The 10,549-nt window shown below is 45.4% G+C and overlaps 1 long non-coding RNA gene across 1 annotated transcript; it reads left to right on the top strand.

Moving 5' to 3' along the window:
- The first annotated feature begins 6,518 nt into the window (after positions 1–6,518).
- LOC136338651 (uncharacterized) lies at positions 6,519–7,646 on the top strand. Its single transcript, XR_010731997.1, has 3 exons — positions 6,519–6,650; positions 7,167–7,298; positions 7,546–7,646. It is a non-coding gene; the product is annotated as an uncharacterized lncRNA (long non-coding RNA).
- The last annotated feature ends 2,903 nt before the right edge of the window (positions 7,647–10,549 follow it).

Below are 10,549 nucleotides of genomic sequence, written 5' to 3'. Positions count from 1 at the left end.
GGCTAGATTATTCAGTTGTCATAATATAAACCTCAGAGATGAGAGGAGGACCCCTGCTCTTTTGTGGATGAAGCTACTACGTCCTTGGGACTGTTAAATGATTTGCACAGTGCTCCACGAGTTGGTGGCAGAACCTGACCATCTCACTCTTCTTATCACCCTTTTGGGTGCTCTTTTCTCTAAGCTACACGAGTAGAGAGGTCTTTTGTTTGTCTGTTTTGTTTTCCTTTTTACATAAGTTTGCTTTTCAATCCAGATTTCCTGCACTTTGTACTTTGTAGTATGTGCTTAGCGGGTGCCTTTGAGGATCTTCCAGAAGGGATCCTGAGAGACTCAGTTCCTTAAGTAGAAACAGATCTCCATCTGCTTATTTATTCCTTCAACATTTATAATGCTCCTTAGGTTCTCTATGGGGGTGATTCAAAGAAAGTGGAGGGCCAGTCACTGAAGGGATAATGACCTGAGCACATCCACCATGTTGCTTCATCATTATGTGCTTATATTTCCATCTTCCTACTGAACCGTGACTTTTTTAGCACTAAGACTGCAAATAGCCAAAGTTGCAGCCTTTGTGGAGTTTAGGATCTAGTTACATAGAGATGTGTGTGAATGTGCAGATAATAATTGTGGAAACAAATCAGGTGAATGTGGATGGCTGATCAGTGTTATGAAGAAAATAACTTAGGAAAAGGGAGAGACAATATTTGGTATTTTATTTTCCTAATTGAAGAGAAGCCCGGATGATGGAGACAGACCTCATTTAAAAATAAACCACCTTTCTGAAAAAAAAAAAAAACACAACAAAACCCATCAGGCTAAACTTTTTCTCTGCTGGCCCTGAGAGAGGGACACACACATGCTTTTTACAATAATCAGTGTTCAATGCCCAGTTCCCTCCACAAGTGACTGACTTCATTGGGGATTCCAGTTCACCTGCCTGTTGGGTTAGGGCTGTCCCAAGGAGTGAATTAGCAAGCAGACTGGAGCAGAAAAGTGACACTACCAACAGAAACTGAGCGGTGCTGGGGTTCGCACAGGCAAGTGCGTTCCAATGGATTCTGAAAACAAGGAAGGAAATGAGAACTCAGGGTCAAGATAGGACACAAAGTAGAGCCAAGGGGATGCCTGCTGGGCACTGGGGAGCGATCCCAAGACTGTATGTGTCTCCTTAGCAGCAGCAGCAGCACGTACCTGAGAAGCAGCGAGCGTGTGACAGCTAGGGCCCATCTGCTGGTGCGCTGGGACGTGCTTGCCCTTTCTAGCCGTGTTGTCGAACTAGAACACATCAAGATGCCCTCATCTGTGGCACTTTCACACTGGTGGGAACAGACAGGGGTGCAGTTTACAAGTGAGTCATCTGAGTGAACACAAGAGCAGCTGTTGGAGGGTAGAGCTGTTGTCTCAAGGAACAGAGATGGGCTGAGGATTTGACTGAAAGCAGTTAAAAAAAAAAAGCCTTCAGAAAGCCCCGAATAAATCACTGTCCGAATATACTTCTCAAATACATCACCTGTCCTTCCTTTTTCTCCTCTCCTCTTCATCCATCGTCTCTGCAGCCAGCTGGCCCCTTCACCGATCTTCAGTTGTTCCAGTATCTGAAGTAGTGCGTGTCCACCGTAGATGCTGGACTCTGTTTCGTGAGTGAGTCAGTCCTCATTATCTTCATCGCACACGTTCATCCATACAGCACTTTAAAAGTGTCCAAAGTGCTTTTCCATGCCTCATGGTAATAACTGCCAGTAGCTGCTTAGCATCCTCTAGATTGTCAAGTACCTGGTGGACATTGTCCCAGATGACCTCATGACCATGCTGTGGGGTATTAGCATCTGGCTTCTTTTACAGGCAAGGGAGCTAAGGCTCGGGAAGGCTGAATGACACATGTATGTGCACCTACCCAACGCTGGGCAGAACCAGAATCACACTTCCATCTCTTGGCTCCAAACTCCCTTTTTTCTCACTCTACCAGGCTTTTGTGTGAAGCTCAGGATGACCATGTTAGGTAGACGGGAGAGACAAGGCCCATGAAGGCGATGGGATGTATCTAGGCCACAATACACTGCTGACCAGAAGTGAGGTCTCCACTTCCACGCTCTTATCTTATCTTTTTTTTTTTTTTAATTTTTTTTTATTTTTATTCATTTTTTTTTTTTTTTTTTAGAGAGGAGAGAGAGAGGGAGAGAGAGAGAGAAAGAGAGACAGAGAGAAGGGGGGAGGAGCTGGAAGCATCAACTCCCATATGTGCCTTGACCAGGCAAGCCCAGGGTTTCGAACCGGCGACCTCAGCATTCCAGGTCGACGCTTTATCCACTGCGCCACCACAGGTCAGGCCACGCTCTTATCTTTATTATCAAAACACAGCATTTTAATTTGGACTCACCACTGTGGGGCTGTCTGCTGAGCACCCATCCACTGAGTTAAATAGACATAGATTATATCTCTTTGCACTAAACATAGATTATATCTCTTTTCACTAAATAGAAAAATCTGAAGAAGGAAATTATCTACTAATCCAGGCCCCAGACTATATTTGCATTAATTTTCTGGATATTGTCTGCAGACTCACATTAATTTTTTTTTCTTTCCTCTGTTAGTGTATACACTTCCATTGAGGGTCTAATATTTAAGTCAACATGACCAGAACATTTTCTTCTTCTTTATTACTTTTATTGTATTACTGCTATTATTATATTGTACTATCTGGTATTACTATCTATATTATGTGATATATAATATATTATATTATGTCACTTATATTATTACTAGGCCCATACTTTTGTAGTTAAATGGAGGTTATTATGATGTTATATATAATCTATTATATTATTAATGTTTACTAAATATTATAATATAAAATACTATTACTGTTACCCGAGGACACAGCTGGCTTCGTGCACAACTGGGACTTGAGAGCCAGGTCTCAGCTCTTTCCTCAGCCCTCAGCCCTGACAGCTTCTACCTTTGAGCTATGGACTCTGCATCTATTTGTTTCGGTTTCAATGATAGAAGTTTCAAGGTTTACGCTTTGCTTAAAATGTCGGCGCATTGGCAGGTGGTTAAAAAAAAGAAGAAATGTCAGAGGCAAAGGCCAGCATATGAAACCAGCAATGGTACAGGAGCAGAGAGCCCGAGGACCCAGCCCCACTGCCTGGCTTGTTACGGCCAATTTTAACAGCGGCCTCCGGGTTGGGGTTATGTGGGTTTGGGTGGAGCCTGAAGGACGCTCTCCCACTGTCCACCCAATGCTCAGAAGGGAAACGTGCAAGTCAGTCTGGTTGGGGCAGGTTCAAGGAATTGTAAAGGAAAGATTCTTTAGACAGATACATATTTCTATATCAGTCCCCTGCCAACTTTTACAAATATTGCATACTATGGTTGACAGGATTAGACATAAACAGCAATGCAAAAAGACAATAATAAAAATCACTCTGGTCATCAGTCACATCATGTTTTTTTGGTTTTTTTTTATTTATCCTTCCAGAATTTTTCTTATACACATATGTGTGTATTTTTACAAAAATAGGATCATATGGTACAGTCTGACTTCCAATCTGCTTTTTTCCACTTGCTATACTGTAAACAGTATTCAGTGTCAGCGTGTTAATGAATGTATACACTCCTACGCTGCTGTGTGAAGGCAGCATGCTAACAGCCCCAGACTTTCCCAAGGCACCTGAGCACACGTTTGTTAATTGCATCTATAAGCATCAATTGGATTTGGAATTAGAAATACATGCTTGTGTATGGATGTGTGTGTATAGCTGTGCTTAAAGCCATAGATACATAAAAACCACAAATATATCTAATACTATGTGCTTTACATAATTTATTTACCTGTAAGCCCCCAACATAAAGGCACTTTTATCATCCCCATTTTACAGTTGAGGAAACTTACCCAAGGCCCGACCCCTAGCATGTGTCAGAGTCAAGATTCAGTCTAGCCTGACCAGGCAATGGCGCAGTGGATAGACCGTCGGACTGGGATGCGGAAGACCCAGGTTCGAGATCCTGAGGTCGCCAGCTTGAGCGCAGGCTCATCTGGTTTGAGCAAAAAGCTCACCAGCTTGAGCTCAAGGTCGCTGGCTCAAGCAAGGGGTTACTCAGTCTGCTGAAGGCCCGCGGTCAAGGCACATATGAGAGAGCAATCAATGAACAACTAAAGTGATGCAATGCGCAACAAAAAACTTATGATTGATGCTTCTCATCTCTCCATTCCTGTCTGTCTGTCCCTGTCTATCCCTCTCTCTGACTCTCTCTCTCTGTCTCTGTAAAAAAAAAAAAGATTCAGTCTCGATAATCTGTTTCAGGCCTATGCTCCTGATCACAACACTTCCAATAATGGTTTCACCTATTCCGTTCTGTGCCACATATTGGCTCCTCGGTTACATACTGGGAGGGCTTCCAGGAACAGCCCGTCCCAGAAGGAAAAATCTGAATATCACAGATGTCAAGCCCAGAGGTTGCTTTCTTATCGTGTCACCTGTACGTTCATTGCTGAGTCTGAAAACCATTCATCCGGCTCTTCTCTCTCTGGGCGTCTCTATTTTTCCTCAACTATGCCCCCATCTTTTTCTACCTGTTCTGCCCTTCCTCCAGGGTTGGGCTCCACATAGAAGGTCCCTGGTGGAAGTTTAAACCCTTCAGAGGGAAACAGCTAAAAAACAAATGAACATACCTTTGTTTTGTTACCATTGACACCTGTCAGAAAGAATAGTCACTTTCTTCCATCTTACCAGACTTCCTCCCAGGAAGGGCTGGGAGGGGGCCATGAGGAGGAAGGAAAGGAGGGGGTAAAGGGGGGAGAAAACCCCCATCCTGCCACAACACAGAGCCTCAAATTTTGCTCTGCTTTGATGCTAACACCTCTGATTCTCCCTGGTTGGTTCTGAAGTTTGGGGGTGGGTAGGCTGGACAGGGTGCGAGGGGCCGGGCCTCCAGGCTACGGCATGGCTGTAAGAGGCTGTGGACGAGGAGCCTTGTCTGGACATCTCTACTTCCCTCCCCTCCAGAAAGCGAAGCTTGTGTTAGAGCTGGCTGGCCGAAGGTTTGTATGAGGTAGACTCAGTTTCTCTTTCCCTGTCAGGATATTCCTTCTAAATGGAATTTCTCATGTAATAAAGTTGTCTGGCTTTTCCAATGGGTCTGTCATCATCTGATTAAACTGCTGTGGCATAACAGTTTTTTTTTTTAAATGTCCAACCATTGTAGACTAATGCTGTCTAAAAGTATGATAAATTCCTAGAAGAAGAAGAAAAGGGACAAAGAATTAATAAGAAAAAATAAAATGATTAGATTTAATAGCCATTATCCAATTGTTTAAAAAACAAACAAACACCCGTTCTTAACATATCCTCTCGATTTCTGTGCTTATCTTGCTATGGTCCGGTAACAGTTTGCAGACCTACCCTGCCTAGTCTTTGGACCGCACTTTGAGCACCCTTGATATAGTTCATTCATTTGTTCCCTATTTGAGAAAGTTCACTCATTCACTTGTTCATTCTCTGAATAAACACTTATCAAGCACCTGTTACAGGCCAGGCATACAGGTTGATCCTGACTTTCTCAGGATTTCTGTGATACCATGATTATGTGTTATCATTACATGACTAGACTCGCAATAATAGTTACATAAGACATCTATTTACATTGATGTTCACTGTAATTACATTAAAAGGAAAAACTGTCTCAGACCTGGTCTGGAACAGATCCTTCTGTGTGTGATGTAGTTCAAAGCCTGCTCCTGGGAAGAAAATCTGTGCTTCCGATGAAACACTAATGCAATTTTCTGATGGGCTGTAATGGTTATAAGATGTGTTCTGAGAAACTAGTCACCCTCCCCCACCCCCAGCTGACTTTCAGACAACAGTTTAGTTGACCTTTATTTAAACCAGACATTCTTTTTTTTTTTTTTTTCCTGTGTCTAGTCAAATAATAATTCTCTGGCCATCCCTATCGGGTGTGAATCTTTGAAGTGGACTCCTCGAGGCCCCTTGAAGAAAAACCACAGTACAGTTTGACACATGGTCACATCTAAAGAGGAAGGTGGAGATCATGCTGATGGGTTGGTGGAGCTGGTGGGAGCCGGTAACCTTGAGCAAGCTTTGTGTTTTCACGTCTCCATTTTTTCGTCTATGAAATGAAAAGATTAATACTTCAGGAGGAGGTGGTGAGAGTTCTGTAAGGAATTGAGTGGAAAGGGCCTGATATCTAATTAAGTGCACCGTAAATGTTCAGCATTATTAAGGTGATGATTCTGGACTCCTGGTCTCCTTGAAGTAAAAGGCCCTGTAGTTCCACATTCTGACTTCACTGCACACCAAGCTCTGGGCTCTAGCTTGCTTCCCAGGTAAGAGAAGTGAAGGAGCAGGAGCCCAGCCCCTCAGGGGCAGGAGGGGCTGCCTGAAGCCACCAAGTCATCTGGACTGGCATGTGAGGTCACATGGGCATTTCCCCACTCTCAGAGCTCCTAAGGCAGAAGCAGGGAATCCAGCTCCGGACACTTCTGGCCCACAGACTCTCACTGGCACCCGAGCAGAGCCCAGCCCAGCCGCAGCAGGTGTGAGATCTGGAACCCAGCCAAACCTGCACTCCCCCCACAGCTGTGAGGGAAGGCAGAGCTCTCCTGTGGTTTCAGTTCTGTGGCTGTTACTCAGGTCTGTTTATGGGCTATCCTTTTTCACAACTTTTCTCTTAGCCTGGGGTTTGGGCTGAGAGGCAGAGGGAGGCTGCTGTATTCTGTCTGGGTCTATTTTCTTTCTGTTCTTGGTAGAAGAAACACTTGCCATGTAGTGAATAATTTTTGTCCTTCATCCTCAATGTACTTTTTCTGAGAAAGTGAAGCCCACGTGTAGGAAGTCCTGGGAGAGGCCTGAGGGAGGGGCGGAGGGAGCCGGGAGTCTGGCCAGCGGTCCCAGCCCTCCCTGTAGCATGGAGACTCACGCACTAACAACCCCCTGCCTGGCCCTGCGGAAAGGGGCGGGGTGCTGGAGGAGAGAACAGCAGGGCCTTGGGCAGGTGGTATAGCACCGCCAGCCTGCAGGGCACTTTGGTGAGAGTTAGAAAATGGTGCCAGCTCTGGGTGCACAGGGCCCCGTGCCAGCCCCTGGAGCGTGGCAAGCACACAGCACAGGCTGGGTCCCAGTCTCCCCTGTCCTCTCTGCCTGGCTCAGGGGACAGCCTGGACAATGTGACCAGCAGCCGTGGTCGGGAAGACCAGTCTGCAGTGCTGTGGAGGATGAGGGCTCACAGGAACTGAGAAAAGGGAAGAGATAAAACCTGCCGTGGGTTGTGGCCACACGCTGGTGAGTGCAAAGACACAGTCCTTTTCTAGGAAGAAAGCCTGATGACCGGGCAATGACTCTTACTCCCTGAGCGCAGCTAGGCGTCTGTCAAACCTTGCATAACCTAGGTCCACTGCCTCGCCACCCACCAAATTTGGACTCTGTCCCTGTTTCCTCCCCTGCATTGCTTCCTTCGGGCTCCCCAGGACTTCAGAGTGAAATTTCCCTCACCAATCCTTCTGCTACTAATCTCCATTGTTTCTTATAGGAAAAATCTGGTGCCTCAGACTGCTGAGAGAATTTTTTTCTCCTCCTCTCCCTTAATCAAATGACACCTCTTTTAGGAAAAAGGAGAAAAGAAGACGTGAGGGTAAGGGAACATGGGAGTGAGGAAAATCCTGCCTACTCACACACCATTTTTTTTTTTTCACTTTAATTCACCTTCTTCCCCCTTGGGGAGTATGTCTAAAACATTCATCAGATTCTCATAAGGGTCCATGACCCTAAAACTTCAAGAGCCACTGCTATAAAATGATTCAGGAAAGGCAAATAAAAAGGGCACAGGAAGTTCAGGGAGGGCTTATTAAATTTATTATATCTCACTGTCTCATTTTCAGTAGATTGTCTAATTTCTTTTGGACCACGGGCATGAACATCGTGCTTATTTTGCTACTTGGCTCGGATACCCCCAGAATCGTCTTATTCTAACTGCCAGCTAGCAGGCGCCCCATTCTACGGCCCCTCACTCTCCACCATGTCACCAGAGTTGCCATCCTAAAGCACGTCTTTCATCGTATCTCCACCAAACTGCAAGCAGCTTGCTCTTTGGGGTGAAAGTCCCCTATTGTTTGACCTGCTCAACCTGTCTGTCCTTATCTTGCTCTGCCCTCTAGCCGACCCCCCATGCCAACCAGGACTGGCCATCATGTGGGCATCATGATTGTCTGCTTCCAGGTCATCACTCATCATATCCTGTGACCCCTTTAATCAAGACCAGCTACTCTGGAGTGGGGTGCCCTGCTTCTGCCAACAGCACCCTGTTTCCCCCATCACAGACCCAATGACTGTGTGCTGTAACCCTTGCCCGCCCTGCCTGTCACTCCCGCTGGTCTGTGCGTTTCTTCAGAACGGGGCCAGTGTCTGTCCAATGTTCCCAACATTGTCTGGAACTTAGTATGTGCTTGATACATGTTGGATAAACAAAGCCTTCTCTGACAACGGTAGTGCATTTTGATCCTGTATTTCCCCAAATTCTATTCCATTTATTGTTTCTACCTGAGACCAGTAATCAGAATTACTGGGAGAGTTCTCAGGAAACACAATTCTCAGAACGCTATTACAGCTCCACGGAATCAGAATTTAGAGGGGTGGGACCCAGAATATATTTGTACAAAGTTTCCCAGGTGTTTCTGATAATCTAGAGTTTGCTTTCTATCTGCTGTTTTCAAACTATTTTTGTATTGGGACCACTTTACATTCTTTAAAATCATCGAAAAACCATGGAGTTTTTGTTGATATGAGTTCTAGCTATTAATTTTAACCAAATTATACATTTCTCCTGTTCTGTAAGCTGGTAAGCCTCAGAGCCAGGATTTGAACCAGGCCATGAGGCTTCAGAAAGGTCCACTAAATCTATGACCTTAACCACAAGACCATGCAATTCCTGATGCACAGTGGACTCTGACCAAGTGACAGAGGTATGGGTAATGGTTGATAATATTGCATTCTCTTAGGCTTAACAGTGTTTTTGTTAACAGTTTTATGTAGACATGGTAATCTTGAGGCTTCCTAAAGACAACAAAAAAACTAAGTTGACTGTTTTTAACTGCTATTTGGTTATCCATAATGGTCCTGGGGATGTAAAGTACAGCACAGGGAATATAGTCAATGATATTGAAATACCTATGTACCATGCCAGGTGGGTTTTTGAAATATCAGGGGACTACTTTGTGAAGCATTTGATTGTCTAATCGCCATGCTGTACATCTGAAACTAATACAAAATAATATTGAATGTAAACTGGAATTGAAAAAAGAAGGCTAAGTTGAGACAAACTGAACTTATTTCACAAAGGGACCTATACACACTTAACTTAAACACACAATATATTCAACAACTACAGAGAATGCTGATTCACTTTGGTGTTAACTGCCAAACCTTTGTCACTGGGATTTTGATGGACCTCTCAGTCAAGTGACATCATTATCTGGACACTGACCCTACTTCAGCTGTGTCAAATATTACTGGTGTTCAAATTGAAGAGAACTAAGGATTGTCCATTAGATTTATTAATGAAGAAATGACCTTATCAAGAACAGGTTTTGGCCCTGGCCGGTTGGCTCAGCGGTAGAGCGTCAGCCTGGCGTGCGGGGGACCCGGGTTTGATTCCCGGCCAAGGCACATAGGAGGGGCGCCCATTTGCTTCTCCACCCCGCCCCCCCTCCTTCCTCTCTGTCTCTCTCTTCCCCTCCCGCAGCCAGGGCTCCATTGGAGCAGAGATGGCCCGGGCGCTGGGGATGGCTCCTTGGCCTCTGCCCCAGGCGCTAGAGTGGCTCTGGTCGCGGCAGAGCGATGCCCTGGAGGGGCAGAGCATCGCCCCCTGGTGGGCAGAGCATCGCCCCTGGTGGGTGTGCCGGGTGGATCCCAGTCGGGTGCATGCGGGATTCTGTCTGACTGTCTCTCCCAGTTTCCAGCTTCAGAGAAATGAAAAAAAAAAAAAAAAAAAAAAAAAAAAAGAACAGGTTTCGCCAAAGGCTGTTAACAAAGTTTGATTGGGGTGTATGCCATAGAGAATTTTCAGTTTGGGTCTAACTGAAATGTTAAAGAACAGAGCCTTCATCAGCTATATTTCTATAGACCTCTTTATTGCATTTAGCTATATTTCATTCCTTTGCTATCGCGTGAATCTGTGCAGAGGTTGGCGATGCAGTTCTGCAGATATCTCAACTGCAGTTGCCTTCAAATGAGGTGACACACTCTGTAGCAGAGAAATGAGACTCCCTGGAGTGTGGTGAGCAGCTGGGGTCCGGGGGAAGTCTCTCACCATTTAATCAGAGTTCACACCTGCAGCCCTTCCTGTACCATGTGCAGAGCTCCGTGAAAGTGGAGGCCCAGCCAGTACAGACAGCTTGACCATAACCCAAGGGCCCAAGGATGTGGTTGGTGGTGGTTGGGGAGGGAGTGAGCAGAGAGGGAAGAGCAGGTGAATTTTTCAGTGCTTCCATGACCCATCTGAACAGAGATTAAAGCTCTGTGGAACGGACCAGGAGGAA

The sequence above is a fragment of the Saccopteryx bilineata genome, chromosome 5 (assembly GCF_036850765.1).
Source record: "Saccopteryx bilineata isolate mSacBil1 chromosome 5, mSacBil1_pri_phased_curated, whole genome shotgun sequence".
NCBI lineage: Eukaryota > Metazoa > Chordata > Mammalia > Chiroptera > Emballonuridae > Saccopteryx > Saccopteryx bilineata.
This window is presented reverse-complemented; position numbering and strand designations above follow the sequence as displayed.